Here is a 12,224-nt window from a genome sequence, read left to right as displayed (position 1 = left end):
CAAGTGCTGTTTTTTTCCGAGAAGCCGACAGATGAAGGAATACGGACGGCAATCTTGTTATTTGTCTGATATGCGGTGAGCTGAGGAATTAAACGGAGTTTTGAGTTCTCTGAAAAGAGGCTCGAAAAGTTCCCCCAGGTTCAAAGACAAGAAAAATGCCTCTTAGAGAAGCAGGAGGGAGCTGCAATAGAAATGGTTTCAGAAATGCATTTTTCTACATTTTTTTCATGTTTTTTCCATGTTTTGGTGTAGGTGGCTGCTTGGAGGCCTGGGACATTCGACACTTTCCCTGGATGCAGATGTGGTTTGGGCTCATGGCAGAGCAGCTTTGAGGCTCAGGACCTCATCCCAGCTTCACGCACACCCCTTTGGGTCAAAAGGGGATAAAAAAGCTGGGTTCAAAGACACACGAGCTCGGGGAACCATCAGAAACCCTCCCTTAGGAATCTGACCGCTCGCCCGGGGCCACCAAGCTCTCAGCAGCTGGCAACGGTCCCCAGGGCACGCCGGTGGCCAGAGAAAAGCCAAGGGCCACTCGTGCTGGCCGCCGGTTCCTCGGCATTTCTGAGGATGACACTAACACAATTTGCCATCCCGAATCAGCTTAGGCTCGCTTTGGCAGCTGGCTCCACGCAGGGTGGCAATCAGGAGAGCAGATTAGCCGGCCCCAGCCCGAGCAGTGAGATTTGGGAATGGGAAACGTGTCACCTGCCCAGATAACAGGACACCACAAACACAGCCCCTGCTGGGAATCGCCTGAGGAGCACACGCGAGTATTTTGCACTGCAGGAACACCCACCCTGAGCCTTGCATAACTGCCAGAGGTGCAGACTGCTGCAGACCTAGCGCCACCCCCAGATCCCATCAGGAAGCTCCTGGTGGACACCACCGGGATGTCATTGTCCCTGATTTCCCTGGCAGACACCCCCGGGATGCCACCTTCCCTGATTTCCCCCCGACAGACACCCCCAGGACATCAGGACCCACCTTTCGCCTCGCCCGGAGCCACACACCTCCGTGTCGGGCTGCCACCACCCCTTCCCACCTTTCTTTTCCTCTTCTCCTCCTGCCTCACTTGACCCAGCCAAAAGCAGCCTCCTGCAGCCCCCCTCGAGCCCTGCACGCCCACACGGGGGGTGGTTGAAGGGCATCAGTGCCCCGGATCCCCCCTCTCATTCCGCACTGTGATGCGAAGCTCAGGCTGCCTCCGAGCCCGCTGGCTTGAGCTAGATTAGGGCTCTGATCAGAGGGGCTTACAGGGCAGGGAAAGAGAAGCCAGAGGAATTTTGGAGCCTGCCCTTGCCGTTCAGCGGGCTCCGGGAGGATAGGAGGAGGGGAAGCCTCTTTGCAGGGATTTACGAGGCCGCCTTCGGATTTCGCCCCAGCCCCCTGCTGGAGTATTTTGCGTTTCAGAGCCACGAGATGGGCCGTGGGTAGCTCAGTTCTTCCTCCCCCAAAATCCTGCTTCCTTAGGAAGCCTTTAAGCAGTTTGAACGCGTAGAGCGGATCAAAGGGAAGGCAGAAGATCTTATTTACCAGCTAATTCCCTTTGACTCTTCCCATCCCGGGCTCAGCCTGACCGGCTGGAAATCAGAGCATCTCTGCTGCTGCAGGCTCACAGGTCTGTGTCAGTCAGTGTGAACCAACAAAAAAAGCTGCCCAAAATGCTGCTGGAGTGTTTATGAATTAGGACCTGCCCCACCGAGCCTCCTGTCTCCTGGTTGCAGGTTGCACCGTGGGGATGAAGAAATGGCTTTCCCGAGGACAAGGAAGGAAAGCAGACATCACCCCACTGCCCAGCAGCTGCTGCCCTCTTCTCTGTCGCTCCCGTGGAACAATTATAAAGGCTGCTCCTGCGATGGCAGCCCAGGGAGATCCCTTTCTCACAGCCGTCGGTGGCAGAAGGAGCCCAGCGGGGCTCATCTGCTTGGGGACGCTTGCAATCCACCATGAGCAGGACTGGTGGCGTGGCCAGAGGTTCCTTGTGGCTATCACCATTTTCTTCCTTAATATGAGGTCAGGAACAAAGTGACAGGGCTGATTTCACGCTCCACTGATACCAGGACACGTCCCAGGGCTGGGAAAGGCTGGCGGACCGAGGGCTCAAACCCGAGGCTGGTGCTGAGCCAGCGGGATTGCGCAGAGATGGGTGTTCAGGGAGGTGCACGGCGCTGCACAGCACCAGGTCAGGGTGCTCGGGGTGCTTCTGGCCACCAGCAGCAGCTCCGTGACAGCAGCTCCGTGACAGCAGCTCCGCTCTTCACCTCCGTGCAGGCTCCCGAGCACCGTCTCCATTTTACAACCGCTCGGCAGCGCAGCCGCGTGCCGTAGGACCCAGCAGAGCCGACTGCCGGTCTGAGAGCCACAGCTCCTGCTAATTCGGTCTCTCCGCAGGCTTTTTGTAGCGGCACACGTACAGCAGCATCCATTTGCAGCGCCAGAGCCACCGGCTGGAGAAATGTCTGCAGCCCGGGGGGAACGGGGGAGCAAGCACCAGGCGGGGGTCACCCACACAGGGCACAGAGGGGGGGCACCGGAGCGTTCGTGTCAAATGCTCCAAATGTTCTGCATTTAGCAGCAAAAACGTGCAGAGCCCCCAGCGAGGAGAGCAGGCAGGGCTCTCCCTGCAGCACTCGGCCACCTCCCTGCCAGCCCCAGCAGTCTCTTCTTTCTTTGCTGCAGCAGGAATTCTGCCTTTGCTGCGGTGCTCAGAGCCACATCCTGCAGTGCTGGAGCAGCCTCAGGGCGAGCACCGAGCAGGCTGAGCACCAGCCCCTTCCCCGGCCTCGCTCCATGCCGAGGGGATCAGCGTGCAGCCAGACTGCAATTTAACGAGCAGGAAGCCTCGTTTGCACCTGTAAATGGGTTTGGAGATGCGGGTAGGTGCTGTCACCTTCCACCTTGGCCACCATCACACGTGCACACCCTGCACAAGCAGGATTTGTGCGTGGCACTGAGCGACGCCATCTGTGTGATTCTGTCATCTCCTCGCCCTGGGTTTGCAGCTCCGGAGGGAGAAGCAGGGATCTCGCCATCCAGCTGCCATCCAGCCACACCCTGAGCCGCAGATTTTGGGAAAGATGCTGTTGAGACACAAGGTGTGCGTGCTGCTCGCTCGCTTTGATCTCAGCCGCTCCTCCCGCTTTGATTTCGCGGCGCCGACACTGTCTGAGCCCTGACAGCACAGCCTGGGCAGAAGTTCGGTGAACATTCAGCTCAGGAACGAGGACACTGAATATCAAAGATGCTCCGGGCCACAGCCCTAGCCTACAAACACATGATCCCAGCCAGCAGGGATGGGAAGGAGCCGGGAAGGTGTTGGGAACAACACTGAGCGTGCTGGGGACACCACGAGGGTGTGGGAGATTTTTTCAGGGCAAGGAAAACATTCAGGCCATCTCCTCGGGCTGGCCTTTCTGGTACGTTGAGCTGTTTCAGCACACAGCTAGAAATGAAACCGATGACAACAGCACCATCTGCTCCAGCTGCCGCCACGGCCCAGGGCACAGCTGGCCTGAAAAATCCCCCCCTTTCCTCTGCTGTGACCCACGCGGTCCTGTGACAGAGCAGCACCAGTGCTCATCTCACCAGGACGTCACCGGGAGCCTCCTGATACCCAAACCGGGCCACGCAGTGACCAGCTCCAGCATCCCACTGGGACTGGCAGCACTGGAAGGCAGCGGGACGCCTTATTGTGGCTGATCCTATAAATATAGGGGAAAGGAAGCCAGCTCTCTTACACGCTGCTGCCTCACCCTAGACGAAAGGAGCACGGCTGAGCTCTCAGCTCTTTGGGACTCTCACATCAGCAATCGCAGGGCATCCAGAGGAAGATTTTAGCTTCTGCCCGAATTTTCTGCATCATTTTGCTCTCCCCTACCAGGAAACATTTCAGCTGAAGTCCAAAGTGAGCGTGCTTCAGTCTTTCTTCTTCCAAGCCCAAAGATGCAATAGGATCTTCATCCAGCACTTCCCCGTGCTTGTGTCACCGCTGTCATGTTGGTGCAGAGCAGCAGAAACAAATTGCTCCCCTAAATCCTCTACACCAAGAGATGTAGAGTAGTGCCTGGATTTTTTGTAGTGAGGGAGCTCAGCTGGAACTGTGCTGAGGCGCAGAGCAAAGGAGGATTTTTAAGTGCGGAAGGACAAACAACAGCAGGTAAAAATCGAGTGCTCGGGAGTCTCCCTCCAGCTCATCTTCACCCCACGAGGGCCACTCGGGACAATAACCAGGTACCCATCTCATCTCGCCTTGATTCTAGCTTTGTTGAGCCAACAAACACATTGACAACAGCAGCAGGTGCGGGCGGCACCAACAGCGATAGTGCCATAAATCCAGGCACTAAACGCAGCCCGAGCGGTAGCCCCGTTATTCCCCTTCCCAACCCAAAGGCTGCGGGATGAGAGGTTCAAAATCCAGCTCCCGTGTGTGTTTCATCCTGTGGCAGTCACCTAGAGGCCCAGGGGATGAGCAGTTGAAGCTGTCCACCTTTAAGGTCTAGGATTTGGGCTCCGTCCTCCCAGCACGTTGGGTAAAAATCAGCGAGGTGCAGCCAGCGTCCTCAGGGGCTTCGTCCCCCTCCATCTAAATGCAGCTCTGCTGTCACACGTCTGACACGCACAACGGGACAGCCTGCTCGGGAGCCTCACCTCTTGCCTAAAATAATATTGCTGCTGCTCTCGGGTTACGAGGATCCATTCACGCTCCCTAAGGTCACGGCTCCCCCGGATCGTTAATACAAAGGCAGGAAGGAGCAGGGTGCGGGTGCTGCAGTCGTGCTTCTATAAAAATATCGCGGCACGGAGCAGAGGCCAGGTGCTGCAGGAGGCTCTGGGCACACCCGGAGCCCCCCGGGGGAGGCAGGAAGCACTTGGCTGTGGCGGATGATGCTGGGGTTGCTCCCACAGCAGGCTTGAGCTGCAGCAAAGCCAAACCTGTGCGCACACGAGGTGAGGGTCCGTGGTGTTCCCCCTCTGCATGGTGCACGCCTGCAGTGCCTGGTGGCTCTTGCCAGGTCCCCAAACCCTTCTGATGCTCGCTGATGGCTCCTCGGCATCGCCTGGCACACCCAGCTCGCTCCCACTGGCTGCATCTTGCTAGAAATTTGGCAACGAGCACCAGCAAGGGGAGATGGTCGGGGCACAGAGGACGGGATTCTGCCATTTCGGGGCTCGAAGCAAGCACCGCGAGGCTCCGGGGTGCTGGAAGAGCAAAAAAGCCCCGGGAGCGAGCAATCCCTCTGTCAGAGGAGTGCCTGAGCAGAGTCACTAAGGAAACCGGCTTCGGAGCTGCGCAGGGACCTCAGACAGCCGTGACAATGAGCCCTATTATTAGGCACCATAAAAGCACCGACATATCGGGGAGATTCGGCTTTAAGCAGCGCTTTCACATCAACCAGCGTTCCTAACTCTCTTCCCCTCTACCCCCAGGTTCCTCCAGGCAAGAGGCACGGCAATTCAGCTGCCACTAAAGCAGGAAAAAGGCAAAAACACACCCAAAGCAGGCTCCCAAACCCACCCGCAGGAGGAGGATGCGCTGCCAGCAGCACTGCTGCAGCTGAGATTCCGGCACCAGCCGGCGCTGGGAGCCCAGCCCAGCGCGTCAGCACCCTGCAGGGAGCCGGGCACGGGGCGCTCGCAGCCCCCCAGCTCCTGCCCGAGCACCAGAGGCTCCCCGAGCGCTGCAGAGCCCGGGTCTGGGTCTGCCGGGTGAGGTTTGTGGTGGGAGTAGTGCTGGTTCCTGCTGGGTCCTGCCCCAGCTCCCGGTCACCCCGTTCGGATGTCCCGACCGCCGCTGCCATCCCCGCACGCCTCCTCCTCGCAGGGCCGTTGGCACGGGACAGGTCCAACACCCCGGTGCTGTCCCCATCCATCCTCAACGCCCCAATGTGCTGGGTCCTGGTCCTGGGAGCTTTGTGTGCTCCCATCTGTGCTCCCCCAGCAGTGCCTGCTGCTCCTGCCTGCCCAGCAGAAGGCACGGGAGAGCACAGGGGTTTCTGTCCCGTTTGGAGATGTCCATTCCCAAAAGAGCAGCAACGAGGCAGGGGTGAAACCACGCTAAAAGAGGGGACTTCAGAGGGCAGAGCCCGCTCAGGGTAAAGCCTGCCCCTGAATTCCAGGCTGAAACCACCAAATTCTGCCCCAGGAGCACCTCCCAGCCCCGGGCTCCCCAGCACCACAAGATACAGCTTCAGGGACAGGAATTCTGCAATGCAGCCGTGCGAACCCAGCCCCGTCACAGTCCTCGCCCTTAAAACCCAAAGGGAATTCGGTGCCAGCCACTCGTCCCATCACACACGCGGGATCTGCAGTGGGATGGTAAGGAAGCACTGGTTTGCAGGAGGTGGCAGAGGAGCACGAGCCCTTCCACACCTCTCCACTGAGTTTCCTTCACCCCTGCCCGCAGCACCGTGAGGGATGTTTTCAGGTAAAGGTCACGTTTTTGGTTTACACCAGATTCCTCCTGCCAACCTGCAGAGCTACAAACTGACCTCGGAAAGCTCATCCCGCGAGCCCCACACAGCAGGACGGGGCCGTTTTGTCACCTCAGAGCCAGCAGGGACACCCAGGATGAAGCTGCTCATCACTCCTCGGTCCCTATTTCACTTTACTCCATCTCCTCAGCCCTCTTCTCGCCCCCCTTCCACCCACCTCGTGTCTCAGCACCGCTGGGAACGTCCCTTTCAGCCCTGCTGCCACAGCCAGCCCCAAAAAAAATATCCTTGCCCAGTGCTTTGTGTGCTGCCTCTCCTCTTAACTCCTCAGCCGAGGAGGTGCCCAGCTGGCCAGATGTGTCCTTGCACAGTTTCAGCCTCCAAAGCGCATCCCAAACGCTTCTGTCCGATACAAGACAGCAAAAATGAGCGAAATGAGCTCCAGGCCAGCGCAAACGTGTGCGTTACTGAGCTGGGCACTGCTCAGGGATCACGGGAGAGTTTTCCCGAGATGCGAGCAGTTTACAAACACCTCGAGGAATTTATTTTGGCAAAAAGTGACTTCATGCAGCGATGGGGATGCCATCGGGCACCTCCAGGAGCTGGTGGGGAGCCGTGCCCTGAGATGCTTAGGAGCAGCAGAGAGCCCTGCAGCTCGGCACCACAGGGGCTCAGAGCCCCAAACGTTATTCAAAAACCCCAATACGAGTGATTTTAGCAGCCCAGCTCCCCGTTTTTGATGGGACAAGCACGGAGGCGGGCAGGCAGTGACATGGAGCTGCTCTGCAAGGAGTCAGGGCAGGTACAGCGGGGAGGCTGCAGGGATGGAAATCACCAGCCCAGCTGCAGCACCGATCCCGTCAGCTCCACGGGAGGTGTCCCCTGGCGCTGCTTTTCCTTGGGTATTTAAAGAGCAGGCACTGGGAACGGGAGCCAGGCAGCAATGACTGCCTCTGCTCATCGGACTTCTTGGAAGGGAAAAGGGGGGAAAAAAAAATCAGTGGCTTGATGCTCCGACAGCACCGAGGGCTCATTAGACTTGCAGAGAAAATCCACTCCAGTCTAAAGGCGCAAATCCATCTCCTCCAGACTCCGGGGTAACGCGCATATGCTTTCCGCAGGCACTTAAAATAAAACCCAGCCCACGAGCAGCAGATTTCAGCGTGAAACAAAGCTCCACCTCGCAGATGGAGGGGACCCATCCTGCCACGAGAAAAGGCTGAGATCCGCTCGGTCCCTCAGGGCTGAGCTGCGCCCGTCTTAAAAAAAAAAAGAAGAGGTCACCTCCAGGGCCACGATCTGCTATTCCTGCCACGTCCTGGGACAAATCCTTGGGACCGAGGGCTGCTCGTGCCCCAAAGCTGAGCAGGAGCTCAGCTCCTCGAGGATCAGTGCCCCCATCACCTCCTTTTCACGGCGTTTGGCTGTGGGGCAGGCACAAACCACCAGCCCTGGGTTTGATCCTCAGCCTGCTGCGTTCCCGTGCAGCCAGAATCGCTTTTTGCTCTCCCAGGAGGGGCTGGCAGCGCTTCTCCAGACCTCGAAGGTGCCGTGGAAGCCACAAACCCAGCCAGGGGGACAGCCACAGCCCTCCCACGCCGGCACCGAGCCCCAGCATCACCCAGATCACACAGCTACGAGCATCACGGGTCCGGCACGGGTCCGGCACGGGTCCACCGCGAGCTTCCAGCCCCATCCCAGCCCCACACCTACCTGCGGCCAACCTGCCGGCCACCCCACCCCACCCCCAGCAGGGGAAGGGGACTGGAAAACACTGGGAGCTGACTGGGAGCCAGCCCCGGTCCTCTCTCGATTATCCATCAGGGTGCCGCCGGGTCGCTGCACGGAGCAGGGCTGCCAGAAGCAGCTCGTTCTGCTCGGGACAAGCTGAGATGATGCAAAATTCAAGGGTTTTTTAAGGAAAAGGAGCACCAAAAGCAGACCGAGGCACCCACCTCGCCAGCACGCATCGAGCGTCCCCGGTGGGAGGCAGCGAGCCCCGCAGGGACAAGGCGGTGCCACCTCGTTCCCCCCATTTCTCACCTCTCAGCGGGCTCCTTTTGGGGAAACGAGCACAAATTTGCTTCCCCGTGGCTCTCGGGGAGGGGAAATCACAGCCCTGGGGGTTCGGGACAGTTAGAAAGACGGATGGGGCAGGATGGCTACAGGCACACACCAACACCCTAAAAACCCCTAAACCACATGAAAAGGGGGCTCCAAGGGAAAGCTCCGTGTCCCACCGTCCCCAAATCCTCTTGTTTTACCCACAGCGAGGCAAAGCACAGCCCCCGGGCGTCAAACCCCAAACCCTGCCCACGCCAAACCCCAAAGGCTCCAACCCAACCCATTCCCCACGGCGTCCAGCAGGCATCCCCCAAACACCACTGATCCACCCAATAACGAGAAAAAAAAAAAAAAAAAAACACTATTTTTTTTTAATCAGGGGTGAGTTATCCGCCCCAAAAAGCCCCCACGTGCTGCGGGTGAGCGGGACGGCCCCTTGGAAATAAAAAATCCCAAATATTTGGCGTATCAAGGGTAAAAAAGGAAAAAAAAGGGGTGAGGTTAGGAACAGGTTGGGTCGTTTCTCGTTTCATCACGGCGCTTTGCTGGCCTGTGAACGCCCAGCCGAGCACGATTTTGGTGGAAAAAAGGGGGAAAAAAATCACGCTCCAGAAGGGAAACCCTAAAACGAGGTAAAAAGGGAAGATAAAACCGAGGAAACCCTCGCTGGGTGCAGAGGCACGGCTCGGGGACCCTCAGCTGGGAGGAGAAATCCCCCGGACCGCGGCGGCAGGTGCTAAAATCCCGCTTTTCCCACCCAAAACCTGCGTGCGGGGCCGATCCCCATCCCTCACCCCAAAAATCAGCTCCCGCCCCACACGGGGAGCGAAGTTCCCCCCGGATGGGAATAAAAAAATAAAATAAAATAAATAAAAAACACAAAGAAAAAGGCGGCGGAGAAGCAAGGGGCGTGGGGGGGGGGGGTGCGCTGCCCCCCTTTTGGGGTGAGATAAGGGGATTTTGGGACATGATAACGGGATTTGGGGGCACAGCAAGGGGAGGAGGGGGGTAACGGGGGCGAGCGGAGGGTGGCACCGAGACCCCAACCCACCCCCCCGGGGCTGGCCCCAGCACCCCAAAACCCGACAGCTTTTGGGGCTGCCCCCCCTTTTTGTCCCCCCCTCCCCAAATTTCTCCCCAAATTTCACCCCAAATCCCAACAAAGCACCTCAACCCCCCCCCTCCCAAAAAAAAAACACCCACACCCCCCGGATTCCCCCCCAATTTTAGGGCCGGGCGTGGACAGCTCCCTGCGTGCCCCCCCCCCCTTCTCCAAAACGGCTGGATTTTTATCATTTCGCCCATTTTAACCGATTCCCCCCCATTTTTCCCGACCCCCCCCCCCACGCCCAGGCTGCAGAAGATGGCACCGGGGCTGGGAGGCGCAGCCCACCCCTCCTTGCCGCAGCCCCCCCAACCCCCCCCCCCCCGGGCCCCACCTGCCGCAGGAAATTGGGGCAAAAACCTGCCAAAACGGCCAAAAAAAATAAATATATAAATAAATAATAAATAATAAAAATCCACCCCATTATCGGGGGGGGGGGGGCACCCAAAACCTCCAACCGGCATCACCACAGAGAGGGGGGGGGGGGCACAAACCGGCACCTCAGTGCCCCCCCCTCCATCCCCGGTGCTTCTTTTATTTTATTTTTCCCTTTTTCCGCCCTTTTCACGCTTTTTTTTGGCAGACGGGGAAGGGGGGGGTTATGCAGCCCCCCCCCCCAAGCCGTATCAGTGGGTTTAGGGCTGCCCCCACCCCCAAAAAATAACCCCCCCCCCCGGTGCCCCCCTACCTGCCGCCGCCGGGTGTCCGCACCGGAGCCGCGCTGAGGAAGCGACAGCGGCCGGGGGGGGGGGGAGGCGGGGGGGGGGCGGCGGCGGCGGCGCGCGGAGGGGGGGGGGGGCGGGTCGGGAGGGGGGGGGGGGGGCGCGCGCGAGCTCCGGAACCTTCGCCGAGCCGCCCTGAGGGGGGGGGCAGCAAGGGAGGGGAGTGCGCATGCGCCGCGCTTCGCCTCCCCCCCCCTTTTCCCTGTCCCCCCTCCCTTCCCTGCGCTCCCCCACCCCCGCGGGTGCGCATGCGCGGTGCTGGGGGGGGGCCAGCAGGGAGCGCTCGCGCGCTGCCCGCCCTCCTCCTCCTCCTCCCCCCCCTCCCCGTGTCCGCCATTTTGTGCTCGGCCCCGTCCCGCCCTCCCGCCTCTTTTATTTATTTTTTTAATTTTTTTTCTTTGCCCCGCCGCCTCTTTTCCCTCATTTTTTATTTTTTTAACCTCTGAGGAGGTTTCTCTGAAGGGAACGAGCGCAGATCTGCTCCCCTGAGGATCTCAGGGGGAGCTGCAGCCCTTCAGGACGGTTAAAAATAAATTTATTTGTCCCAGCTGTGGTGGTTAAACATGTCACTAAGCACGATTTGGGAAGGAAGAGCACATGGGGCTGTCCGGGGGCTGAAGGCTCCTCCTGCCTGGCTCCTACCCTCACCATCCCCACACACCAGCATCCCCTCAGCTGCAGGCAGCCCCAAAGTTTAATTTCACCCAAATTTAAGTTTTAAGCTAAGGAAGGGAAAAGCAGCCTCCCCCCTCCCAAGGCTGGCAGCCCCACCGGGTTATCTGCACACCTCGGACTGTAGGGACACGCACACCCGGTGGGTGTCAGCGTGCTTGGAGGGATCATAAAAATCAGAATATCCCGCGTTGGAGGGGACCCGTGAGGATTTGGGGCAGCTGACACCCACGGGAAGGAGGTGACAAGTGACCAAGGGACAGCACAGGAGCACCAGGCTCCCTCCTCATCCTGGAGGGCCTTGCCTCAAGTCCTGGAAATTGGAAAAACTGAAAGAAATTGGAGGCTGAAGGCACCAGCCTTCCACCTGCCCACATCATCTGCGTGGTGCTCGGGTGCCTCATGGCAGCAGCCTCATCTTCTGGCAGACAAGCTCAGATTTATTTTATTATTATTATTATTTTTTATCTGGGAAGCATTCCGGTGTACATCAAGGGCAAACAGCCAGTTTAAGAACAGGCTCCTCTGACAGAGGTTACGAAGGGGAAAACTCAATAAGGAGAGAAACAGAAGTGGAACCTGCAGCACCAGAGCTCCTAAAAAGCAGGCTGTACAAGTGTTGGTTTGGGATGGCCCACCCCAGGCTGGAACAAGGTGCCTTACGGCTTTGAGGGTGAAAGCCCTTCTCTTACTAGGGTATAAGTAACTACATGAGTACAAGGTACAGTCAAATTAGTATGAAGTAGAAATAGTCGTTTGAGGGCAAAAATTTTGCTTTATGAACACACAACACCATGAGATAGGCTTACGTGCATCAGTTGTTTCTATTGACCTGAAAAAAAAAAAAAAAAAAAAAAAAAAGCTAAGGGAGTGGCTCTTAAAGAATTTCAGAAGTGCCTGATATAAATTGATTGGAGAATTTCCCCAGGGGAAGCACGTCTGTGCAAAATCTCACTGCTTTGGGAATAGTCAAATGAATACTCATGCTACGAGGGGATCCGTCCTTGTGACAAGGAACGAATTTGAACTCGCAGCGCAAGCAGCGAGAGCCCGATCCCGGACCAGCAGCTCTTCCTACAGGCGGCACGGATGCAGCAGGAACACGGCAGTGACTGCCGAGCAGCTGAGCACCCTCTAACGGGACTGCTCCATCATCCAACGGGGACAAAACCAGAAGGGACCTCCCTGCTTTTTGTTTCCTAGAAGGAGTTATTACGGAGAATGACA

General features: G+C 58.0%; 1 protein-coding gene across 22 annotated transcripts in view; it reads right to left on the bottom strand.

Annotated features, from left to right (window-relative positions):
* MAPT (microtubule associated protein tau) overlaps window positions 1-10,431 on the bottom strand; it is a 43,014-nt gene extending 32,583 nt beyond the window's left edge. For 8 of the 22 annotated variants that reach the window (XM_068661169.1, XM_068661173.1, XM_068661179.1 and 5 more), the window contains exon 1: window positions 10,292-10,430. The gene's annotated coding sequence lies outside the window, so the exon portion shown is untranslated. Of the gene's footprint in view, window positions 1-10,291 lie in introns of all 22 variants that reach the window. The other 14 variants (XR_011089985.1, XR_011089986.1, XR_011089987.1 and 11 more) reach the window with 5 other exon arrangements.
* Between the last annotated feature and the right edge of the window lie 1,793 nt (window positions 10,432-12,224).

This window comes from Anas acuta, chromosome 25 (assembly GCF_963932015.1).
Source record: "Anas acuta chromosome 25, bAnaAcu1.1, whole genome shotgun sequence".
NCBI classification, from domain to species: domain Eukaryota; kingdom Metazoa; phylum Chordata; class Aves; order Anseriformes; family Anatidae; genus Anas; species Anas acuta.
Note: the sequence above shows the minus strand (reverse complement) of the source record. Positions and strands in the feature narration are given on the sequence as shown.